This window comes from Pieris brassicae, chromosome 3, assembly GCF_905147105.1.
Source record: "Pieris brassicae chromosome 3, ilPieBrab1.1, whole genome shotgun sequence".
NCBI lineage: Eukaryota > Metazoa > Arthropoda > Insecta > Lepidoptera > Pieridae > Pieris > Pieris brassicae.
The window spans coordinates 11328597-11341259 of NC_059667.1; the positions used below are offsets into that span (position 1 = coordinate 11328597).

Genomic DNA, 12663 nt, shown 5'->3' on the forward strand with positions numbered 1-12663 from the left:
GTAATAGCAGGCAAACGGGCAGGAGGCTCACCTGATGTGAAGCGATACCGCCGCCCATGGACACCCACATTGCCAGAAGGCTCGCAAGTGCGTTGCCGGCCTTTCAAGAATTGGTACGCTCTTTTCTTGAAGGACCCTAAGTCGAATACATCAATAAATCGGATCTCACGTTTCAAACTGCTACAACAACTATCTCAGAGTTTCTGGAAACGTTTTAATTTAGAATATCTCCATTGATTGCAGCAGCGTGCTTGTTTGATAGATAAAACGGATCCGCCTAAGATCCTAATCAAAGAACCAAATATGCCGCCGTTGACTTGGAGACGTGGGCGCATTATCAAACTATTCCCGGACTCGGATGGTACCCTGCGAGTCACCGAGGTCCGCGTTGGGTATTGGTTGCTAGACTCATTTTCCACAAGACTCATAGTTGGTCCGTTGTGCGTCCGCGTTGGGGAATCGGTTTTAAAAAGGTCTTGTGAAGTCTTCCAGTGGCATAAATTTGGTCCCTGCCTCCGGTTTTGGACTCGGTCATGTTGCGCCGGACTGTTCGAAATACATATTTTTAATTTAATAAAATTTGATGAGTGTGATCCAAAATGGTTTTTCGTGTTTTTTGGTTCATCACTGCTTAGTTTTCCTTGGGTTATGTTAAACGAATGATTATTTTGGTTTATACTTTTTTGTTAATTATATTTGTTAATAATTCCGTCCTCAATTTATAACTTTATAGTGAGTGTATTTTGCGTTTTTGTGAACTATTGTGAGGCAAGGGATCAGTATCAGTTTTACCTCTCTTAGTTCCCAAATTAATACAATTTCTTCAAATCCTAACGATTGACAATTATGTGCCGTTCTTCTTGGTAAGGATACATTGTAACGAGGTATGTCCTCTGGCATTATTATTCTAGTATAAGATTGTGTATCGACAGCCACCGACCGTTCTTTGTGGTACAGTACTAAATAATTGAAATTATAAATGATAAATATGGACCCTTTGACCAATAAAATGGGAATTGTAAAAAAGTCAAGGCTAGGATTTCAGGATCTAAATCGTACATGGCATATAATCTCGCTGGAAATGTTAGGTATATTTGTCTGCTGAGACACGGAAACGGTATGTTACCACCACGCATTTTATAGTTTCCCTAACATCCAGTTTCTTGCATATTAAGTGGTAAATATTACATAAACATCGTTATTCTTCATTAACTGTCTCTATGATCGTGGTTGAAGGTAAATTATACTTTTAATTGTCTGTGAACGAGCGTGAAATATCTTTAATTACATAGTTGTAAAGGGTTTCAAAAAATTACGGTTGATTACGACTAGTATAATTTTATATTACCTATGGGTAGCATTCGATAATATCCAATCGCCATTAAAAACCAGACATTTATTCCTTTATTATCTTACAAAATTAACTAGCACTAACACTGAAAGCTTATTGGCTAGTTAATTTTTTTTTATACATTTTAAAGGTCATGTTTAATGATAGGTTTTTAAATATGTATAACATTGTATGAGTAAACATTTCGTGTGTATGAGACCTCCTGTGATACTGTACCATAATTAGCACCAAAACCAAGGATTAAAATACACACGAAATTAAGATATCAAAACACGAATTCATTCGAAGCGGACCGCTGTCAATTTTAATTCTAAAGTAGTCTTTAGGATTCCGCTAATTTCGCGCCCGATCCGCTTAGGCTGTCAAAAATGACGCGTTCAAATTATGACGCGCGGTGGTCCGATGCGTGAAATGATCGTGGAACATAAAGGTATCGTCAATCTCACTTCGCCGATTTTTCTTTTAGTTTCAAAAAAAAGATACATGCGTTTTATTGGCGTCTCGCGTCAGTAGCTCAGTTTGAAGTTTGTCCGCAGCGCGCGCACTCGCTGTCCATCTTTTCCCGGCTAGCGCAAAATTCCGAATTTTGTATAGTGCAATGCTGTGCAGTGTAGTGAAATTTTATACTTAGTTGCTAAAGGTGTGCTTATTAGTGTAGTTATTGCGTTTTATTGTCATGAAGTTTAGCAGATCCATTTCTATACAGGTAGGCGAATGAAATTCTGAGAGTTATTTTTTATTTATAAGAAAGGTTTTTAATATATGTTCATCATGGTTCCGTGTGGCACCGTAAGTATAAAGCGTCCGTATGTGGTCGCATTCACAAGAGATCAACCATATTTATTGGTCCATTCTAATCGGAAGAGGGCATTATGTTAACGGATTATCTGTTAATCCTATTTTATTAACTGCTTACTATGTTAGTTAATAATTATTTCAATTTAAATTACAGTCAAGTAATACAGAGCCAGATACTTTATTATGAAGTTAGCTTGGGCACAAAGGTTTGTCGTCTCATGAAGTGTTTAATAACTTAACATAAAGTAAACTAAGAAATCTTTGTAGACTAAGAATTTATGTAAGGTTACATTCTGCAACCATATCAGCGCCATCTACGCAGAGAGCAATAACATTTTCTGCAATCAAACCTAGGAACTTAAAGTTTAACACATGAAAAATTACAAACGCACCACTAAATCGTGGAAACGGTTCACACAATAAAAACTCTTTTGATAGTTTCTACTATTTGACAGTAGTATTTATCACATGTATGCTAATATTTGTAGCTTATAACATTATTTAGTGAGTATATAATCGTTTTAAGCATTGCTTTACCACTCAAAGCGATAAATGTCATTTAAGCTCCCAAAATGGCCTGTATAATAAACTTGAAATGTTTATTTCCGTAAAATGCCATAAATCTCTGTTAATATTAGGCTTTGCAGTTTAATCTAGATGTGTAAAACACTTAACGGCCGTGTTTAAGCTCTAATGATAGGAATATAGAATAATTCGGATAACGAGGCGTAATTTACCATTGTTGGAATTGTGAACGCTGAGTGTACGTTATTTTTGGTAACTTTACCTTTTATATATAATATATATACGTTTTATATATTACTTTAGTTCAATGCTTGTTAAATCACCGTAATGAAAGTATTAACTTTATCAAAACTTCTCCTGTCTGAATTCACTGCAAATAGAGAAACCTAGGAGGAAAAAGTGATTATTGCATTTTTTTATTATTTAAGAAGTTAGATTACGGTAGTTTAAGGTAAACTATTTATTACGTAAAAGCCTACTTTCATAAAAATTAAGAGTTCCTTGTACAAGTATGAATTGCTAAAAACTGCATCAAGCTTTTGATTGCGATAATATTTCAAAAGCAAGTTGATAGCATGGAATCAACACTTCCTAAATGATCGATTAAAAATTAAAATTAACCACGCGGTTAAGCTGAGTAAAAAGCAAACAGTGTCGAGTGCTAAGCTACCGCTATTATTAAGCGGTTTTGGTTTGTAAACAACAGCTTTGAAAACTTTCTTCACACTCGGCCACACAAGTGTCTAGTGAATTTTCAAACGCAATTTGATAGACGTGTCCAATAGGTACTTTTGAGCATACAATTTATATTTCTCAAAATTCTATTTTGGTATGAATAAATTGGCAAGTAAATAACTTAATATATATACTTGGAAATATATTTAATACGCTAGAATCAAGCAAAACTGCCTTGGCACAAAACACAGATAAATGCTTATAATTTATTAAATTTTCACGACGGGTTACTCTCAAAAATAAAAAATCTACGAAAAAATAAATTCAAAACCTAATAAGCAATTTGTCTGAACGTTATCATAAATTTGTTTTCACTAAGTAATTTAAACAAACATTTATTAAAACAAACGTAAAATTCCACCGCAACGACTTTTAGAAAATATTGTATGTTTTCTAGGAAAAATATATTATTGAGAACAGGTGTATTCTACAAGATTTAGTCTGTCTTTATCAATATAATCATAATTACAATAAATTGAAATGACACATATAATTAAAATAGTCTTTTAATATTTATGTCACAGAGTCTTCCTTTTTTCTACTCTACCATTATTAGAGTTATTCATGCTACGTCGGTTTCGTCCCGTTGTAGTCTAGCTTGGGCAGTCGAGATGTCCTCATAGTCGTATCTGAATTCCTGAAAGTAATACAAAAAATATAGCTTTCAGTGCGTAAAATATGAATAAATTTAAACTAAGGGTAAAGAAGAATTTTTTTGACGATTACGTGAAATAATGTTCAGAGTTATAGAACGACGGACGATATGTAGAAGTTTTATATCGGTTTTCCTAAAAGATATTTGTAAAGCTTCAGAATCCTAATGCGATTGTAACAATCTGTACATAACCAAGTACAAACCTATTTAGTCGGGTTAATATAAAAAAAATCCTTGTACTTTTAACCGTGATTGTACAAGTTTTGTTTAACTCAGACTCAGTGAAAAGTTAACTGACTTCTTGTTTAGTAGTTAGAGAAGTATCGTCGATTTTTAATAGCACCTCATTATACAATGACTCACTAATTTGAACTTTATTAGACACTCGGTATCTTTGTTCTTAAGATTCCGTTATTTGAACAGCTTTTGTTTGTGTCTGTATCAGTAATTTTTTTACTTTCAATATATAATTCAGGAGATATATACAACAATATTTTTTATTTAGTAATTTCTAGCGCAAAGAAATTAAGGCGATAAAACATATTTATCTAATTTTCTTAAGAGTACGTTTTTCAATATTAATTAATAGTTGACTTTGTAGTTGATTTACTTAAGTACTACTACACGTTTCAATATAACTTTTATACGCTATCTTTGTAAGTAATCCGATTTTTGGATTGCTGCTGTCAAAATGGTAAATCCGTTAGTAGTAGTTGTGTAGTACATTAAATATTATTTATTCATAGAATATTAAAAAAATATATATATAAGTTATATAGGTCTCGTATATTGATAAAAAATAGACACAATCCACTGTGACAATATAAATAATAAGGTTTCCCAATAATAAATTGTTTAAAGAAGCATCCAATTTATTTAATGAAGTTCAAACTATGTCTTTGATCTTCACCGTCGCCTACGAACACCCCGAAACAACTACTCAGATTTATTGTTTTCTTAAAAACATTTATTATATATTATCACTATTGGTATGCATATGATTTATACTGGCGTAAGGAATGCGAGCATCCGATCAATTTGATAGAAATTCGTTGATAGATAACTGGAATTTCTTAAATGTACATTGCTTAGCTCATGTTTTAAATACTGTCTGAAATGAAAAACAGGAATTATATGTATAACCTCAACTAAGTTATGCTAAGTTTTAAGTTAGGGGAATTTAATTTACTCGTTTTGTTTTTTTTTTATTTTATAGAACGGACAGGTGGCTCACCTGATGTTAAGTGATACCGCCGCATATGGACACTCAATGCCGGAGGGATCGCAAGTGCGTTACCGGCCTTTTAAGAAGTCGAATTTGTTGGTTGATTGTGGTTTAAATACAAAATAGCTGTTAAGAGACACCTTATTCGGACTTGTACATCATTTTGTAGTACCTATCGTAGGTATAAGAGAAAATAGACAGAGGAATAAATAAAACGCGGATCTTTAGCTATCTATCGATCTAGCATATTATAAATCCTCCCCACCTCTGGTAAATGTAGTAAATGAGAAACAAAATATTACCCTCAGAAATCTCATTGCAAGTCAATGACCCGTTCATAAAAACTTCTAGACTTCAATTATCCATTTTAATAGTAGATATGCAGTCATAAACCTTACGTATATAGACATAAGACATATACTAAATGCAAATGTAAGCATGTAGACTTGTCTCCCACATTGTTATATCTCTAGGGATTAACCAATACTTTTTATAGTTATTAAATAGTCTCCTCATGTTCCGGAGTTATAAATAATTTAGTAAAAGAGTTTAACCATTTTAATTTTACATTACTTGTGCTGTTGTCTTTGGGATTAAAGCAATAAATTAATAATTAATTATAATTAAAATATCTGCTTTTGTTAATTTGTCATTTGTTTTATATGATATATTTATCCTACATGTTGTGTTTATAAAGTCTTAGAGAAATTAATTAATTTATAATGTTGTAATTATGAAACAATGCTTCAAAGTTAATATTGTTCTTGTCGGCTATTTGCCTCTAGCATAATTTACTACCTCGTATTTGGTTTAGACTCAGTTTGTCCATGTCAAAATAAAAGTAAATAGTAGCTTTATCATGCCACGACTTGGACAGAACAATATTTAATTTATACAGTCTGTGTTATGTGATACAGTCTACGACTCGTATTAGTAACGTTGGTCGTTTGATGTAGAACTCGAACATTAAGATCGTTAGGTACTATTGTTCTTCTGTAGTAGTAAGCAGTGTTGGCCTAAAGGCCGCTGAAACAACTCACATTCTTGTGGTTGAAATTTATATCCCCGGCTGTGCACCAATGGACTTTCTGTATAAATACGCTTTTAAAATTTTCTCGAACAGTAAAGAAAAATATCGTAAGAAAACCGGCCTGCCTTAGACACAAAATATCGACGGCGTGGACACACACCTGACAAGGCACAGGAGGCTGATCACCATGATCAGATTAACAAATGATCATGAAACAGATCTAAGGCCCAAGTCTAAAAAGGTTGTAGTGCCACTGGTTTGTTTTTGATTTTTATTTTATAAGGCCATTAATAATAATAATCTAGGTCGGTACTATTGTTATGTACAATTGTTTATCTTTAGCGCATAAATGCACCATAGTCTGTGCCTTTCGAAGCAATTATTGTTTTACCGTGAATCGAGACTCAAGGAAGGACCTCATTAATTAATTTAAATATTTAAATTAAAACACATGCGTTAGCAAAGAAACTGGCCAACGATAGCGTTTAAATACATCACTTAACGCCATTTTAAATCGTATTAAAATAGCCGAATCTAAATAGAGTGTCAGTCAGTGTGTCCTTGTTGCACTTTAATTATATCTTGTCACTCAACAATAAAACAATAAAACTACTATCGATGCTAAATCGATCGTCTTTGTCTGCAAGGTATGCTACACACATGCAATTCGTATATGTGAAATTGCTATTTGCTATGAAAGATTTCTTGTGATATTTTTCAGATCCGGATCTGTACTTTCATAACCATAGAAGTAAGAAAATTCTAAGCACATTTGTAGTACAATATTGATTTATTTGATAAAATAGATCGTTGATTCAACAAAAGAGTTGCACACTCACACCGCTGCCTCTGCGACCAAAGTGCTTAGGCCTCCGAAATGAGAATTTTTCTCTCTGACTTGTGCCACCGTCCGCCAATTGCTTGCTTTCAGTAGCAGCAGGTCTTCCTCCACTCTGTCGAGCCAGCTATACCTATGACTGGCGGCCGACCGCTATGTCAGCTCAGGTAAACTTCACTGACCAATCTTTGCCCATGCGCTCAAGGTGCCCCAGTCATCGAAGTCGATGATCCTTATTATTGGCATATTATGTTGGCCTGGACCAATTCTTCTATTTCCCCATTTTTTTCGTCTCCACATGACTCGTTCTAGTCGGCCCCAGGATTTTACATAATATTTTGCGTTACACCAGTAGCTTTTGCTCCTCTTTCACGATTAGCGTCCAAACTGAACGAATAAGACCAATTTTAAAATATGTGTAAATAACAATAAAATGCATAGCATTGACTGCATGTCAATATAGTCGAGATATGTCAAATCATATAAAAACGCCCTAACAATTTTTAAGGCTTCTTCTACGACTGATATTTGAAATATCTATTTGCGTAAATTTCCGTAAACGTTCGCAATAAAAGCGATGGGTCACTAAAGACATTATGCTCGTTATATTATTAATTACTCTGGTAATTTAATGTAAACAGTATTAAAATACTTTACGAAACTCTTATAAGCTTGCCTAATAATTATGGACCCAGGACACACTCACATGCATACCCTCAGTTTCACACCATTACACAACTCGGCCTAACTTGGTATTACTTAGTTTAATGTATTTAATAATTTTTAATAATTTCGTTAATGTTTGAACCTTTTTGTATATACTATTATGTATATAATCGTTGGCTATATCTTTAGTATAATTGGTTTTTGTTTTATGTAATTGACGTAAGCTGTAAGTTTACGAAATAAATTCTAATTGTATCGGTCATATTACTTCGATATCCATGTTCATATGTGCAAGTTTCCGTTACTAAGTAACCCGTTGTAGTAAATAAATTTAGATTATTCCAAGTTAGTCTCAACTTGGTCCTTAAACTTACGTTGTAATTAAGGTAAAGTTTTATCGTTTGCTAGAACTATGGATGTTCTAATACAAGCAAGAAATGCTTAAAGGTTAGTCTATTTTAATGCCGTCTTTGTTCTAAAAACATTAGATATTTATGATTTTACTTTTGTCCTTTTAAAGTTATGGCTAAATTTAGAAGTACACAAATTTATAAAATAATACAATGAGGTTTATAATATCTTGAATAATTTTTTTATTATGATGAACTGTATAAAGCGCAAACATGTGGGGCCGACATGAAATACTGTGCTCACCTCTGGGCGGGGGCTCCCCAGTACCAGCTCCTTCCACTTGTCCGTATTCAACGAAGAGCGGTTCGATCCTTTGGCGTTGCGTAGAGATGTGGGGTCACTGCATCTTCTACAGCATTTACAATCGAGAGTGTTCAGAGGAGTTGTTCGGATTAATACCTGCAGCTGAGTTTCATCGGACGTCAAGGCAGAATACAAAATTCCACCCGTATCACCTCGACGTCCCTCTGGCAGTGAGCCTCCTGCCCGTTTGCCCCTGTTCTATATTTTTTTTTATGAAATTAGTATCAAATATTATGATTGTCACTACATACCTTCAATTTTAAAAGATAATTTTCGGTCTCGACTGAGCTCAAAACTAGTTTATGGAGGACAGTTCCTTTAAATGATTTTACTAGTTAAAAATACCTTCATTTTGTACGGGAATCAAATTGTATATATATAGTGGAGTCACACAGTTTTACTACCATATAACCGTTCATTACAACATCGTTACCGTTTTATCAGTCTCATAAAAATGTATGCGTGTTTTTCTATGGATTATTGAGTCGGAGTAGAGCCTATTTATTTGCCAATGCTTTGCCATGCCAATCATTGCTTTTTATGTTTATATTGATTTTTTATAAATAAGATATTTTTATCCTTTACATGCAAGAAATAAAGAAACAATTATTAGCAAAGTTTGGTGAGGCCAAGTACGCTCGCTGTGGACACTCGGGCAAGCCTTGTGATCACAACTTTGATATTCAGTGAGGCCCTGAACCAAGAATTTTTGCCAATTGTGAGAAATTCCTATTAGTGGATCATAGTTTTGAAATTGGCAAAACTTCAATACGCTACTGACCAGATAATCTTGATAATCTTATATTTTACTATGTCCAGAATACCAGGCGGATTACCGTAAGATAGTCGTGACAAATAAGCAAGACTTTATTATAAACCTATAAGACCTATATTCGAAATGTGATTCATTATTTGAATAAGAATAAAATGCACTAGGAATCCTGGTATACATACTTTTTTACTATATCAAGTATTATAAAATCGTTAATATTATACATAAAATTGTAAATATATTCTTTAGATGTTGTGAAGTTAAAGATCCCCCCATAAAACACAAAACACGCTGGCAAAATGATGGTCAGACAAATCTGTATTTATTTATTTTTTAACACTTCGTTGTATAACAATAATAATATTATTATTATAAGGCTTTTTATTTCCTGTTTTACAATAGTTGGTAGTTGCTATATTACAGAAACCTTAGATTAGCAATATATATATATATATATATAATTTATTTTTGAATTAACAGGAACTCCGATTTGGGTAATTGGGTGATTTGGGTGGGATTTGGGTGGCTTCCTCCAAAAATGCCCACTTTTGTCGGTCTATGCCAGCCAGAGTACCAGTTTATGCCAGCTGATCTTTTTCTGATCTCAGATTATCTTCCCAGCGGTCTAACGGTCTCCCCTTCCGCCTATTGCCTTGTGGTCCCTTCCATTGGGTAACTCGTTTTGTCCACTTTCTGCTCGACACATTGCCAGCCCAATGTCAATTCAGTTTTTGAGCAAAAGTTAAAGCGTTTGTAACTTTAGTGACGGCTCTTATCTTTGTGTGTCTTATTTTGTCCATTTTCTTTATGTTTAACATGCTTCACTCTAAACCTCTTTGATATATTATAGGTCTTATTCGTATATTAGACATTATCTTAGTCTTCGTTAGATTCATCTTCAATCCAACTTCCGCACTCGCTTGTTGTGGAGATTCTATCATGAATTGCATCTCGTTGACTGTCTCTGACAGAAGTATCTAGTCATCAGCGAACCTCTAGTGACTTAGGTTCTTGTTCGTAATGTTTTCGAGTATGGCTATGAAAATAGTGGGTGAGAGTGGGTCCCCTTGACTTGCCCCTCTTTCTATATGATGATACCAATATTTTGAAGTGGAATATGGAATATGACCGACGGCTCCATACCCACTCTGTGTAATGTTACTCCTTGTTGTTAGGGTTGTTATTTAATAATATATCCAGGAATTTAACCCCTGATGATACAGAATATTTTATTTTTAAAATTATAGCATAATCAACCCCCCACAGAGTACACAAAGTAATAGACAAGTAGAGCAGACCATAGATAATATTAATACGATCAGAGCAACCAGTTCTGATTAATATTTACTATAAAGTTGTTTTTAATTAATATTCGCTGTAAATTAACATGCAACGAACCCGTGTGAACTGGTTTAACGAAGATGAAAGTACATGTTCCAATTAAGAATTGATTCTGTTTATTTTTCAAATTATCAAATGAGACTTAGGCTTTTATGGTTTAGTCGTCATTTGTTTATTTTGACCTGGTATGTCTGATTCAATTTTTTGAGCCACAGGCCCACAAATCTTTACCATATCCGCCATTCCCCGCCCATTGTCTTATTGCTTGGTTGTTTCGGTTATTTTCCAGGATAGCTTTAAGAGCAGGGTCAGTGTTGGTGCAGGACCAGGGCTGGATGGACCACTTCAGGGTTAAGAAACGCTCACTAAGCTGTTAAGCTAACATTTCTCCTAGTTAAAAATCTGCACCAGACTTTATAGAAAAAGTCTTTATTTCATTTTATTTTATATAATGAACATAAGCTAGTGTAGTCCAGCCTAAGAAATTTACATTTAACTGATATATAAAATATCCGATTAAGCTGCAACATAATATTAAGTAAGTGTCCTTAAGTTACGTCCTGCCTTTCTATCTTAGTTTTATTTAACAACCCTTAGAGATAAAACTTGATTAAATCGATTACAGTCATGTTTACATAATATATGCATATGGATGCACGATATGATGCAGCATTCAGAAGTAATGCGTTTTAGTCTTACGGAAATTACGAGACCCAATAGGTACCTTTCTGGTATTTTTATTTTATTAATAAGACATGTAGGTGATCAGCCTTCTGTTAACCTGAATCATTGAGTTACTCAGTTTGCTAAGGAATGTAATTAAAGTTGTATTAATCTAACAGAAAGGATAAAGTGTTCCTTATTATTTTTTATTGCAGCCAAATATAAATTAGTTTAAACAACACAACATTTATTAAACACCGCTTGTCATTTAGTCTTGTGTAGTGCTATCTTCTTCTTCTTATAGTGTCATCTCTATTCGAAGGTTGGCGATCTTTATTATCTACTAAAATGTTGGATGCAATCTCTTTTCAAATTGCCGTCTACCAGGGTCTTCTTGCACGCGATTCTCAGACCCCTGCCTGGTTCTTATTTTATGATGCTTTTGCTATTCGCCCATATGTATTATGATGATATATTTACGGGTAGAATATTAAAAAAAAGTTTAAAGAATGTTTCCACTTGGAAAACAGTTCAGTTCAATGTGGAGTTTAAAGTCGTGTAATAATCCAAAAGTTCGACAAGACCGGGATTCGCAGCTGAGGCCTCTTGAACTGCAGTCAAACTTGCTAACAAGTAGACTAATACGGCGGCGAATACATGCAAAAAAAATTGTCTAAAGATATTCAATATATATTCTGTCCGTATGTTTTTATAAGGGAATAACACACTAAGGGTAACAAGTAAGACGAGATCGCCTCGACACTATCATTTGCGAGTGATAAACCAACAGAATGGGAGATTGACGCGTTTTTAACAAGTTTATGCATTATTCATATTCTGCTCGCGCGCAGGAGGTAATCACTATGCGGTGCGCAGGGCTGTAAATTTTGTTGACACTTTAACATCTATTTTCTAACATAAATACTTTGATATTTGAATATGGGATAGGTATGTTAATGATTATATTTTTCGAAAATACGTATTTATTATTAATTTAAGTTGTATATTTTGATTACCTTTTTAATCCAGCCGTGCCTAGGGTTTAGTATTCTATCCACTAAACCTTTTGATTGCTGCTGAAATTTGAGCTTGTTGGATGAAACTTCCTCTCATAAAAAAGCGGTGAATCCTCCTGCAGTGAAGCTTATCAGAACTTGATAGTTAGCCTGGTATACAAAAGATTTTAAGTTGTAATCTATATATTATTTCAAAAAGGAAATGTCTAGGTACGTAGTGCCTAAAACATATCTTGCTCTTTGTCTATGTCCAATTCCATCAATGGAAGTCTCTGTTCCAAGAGATGCCGTTAAACGTCAATTGTCAATGGCCCTACGTATTTGCATCTCTGTA

At 34.0% G+C, this 12663-nt stretch overlaps 1 protein-coding gene across 1 annotated transcript in view; it reads left to right on the top strand.

The window, feature by feature from the left end:
- The first annotated feature begins 1898 nt into the window (after positions 1–1898).
- LOC123706821 overlaps positions 1899–12663 on the top strand; it is a 139887-nt gene continuing 129122 nt past the window's right edge. The window contains exon 1 of the mRNA XM_045656282.1: positions 1899–2057. The gene's annotated coding sequence lies outside the window, so the exon portion shown is untranslated. The remainder of the gene's footprint in view (positions 2058–12663) is intronic.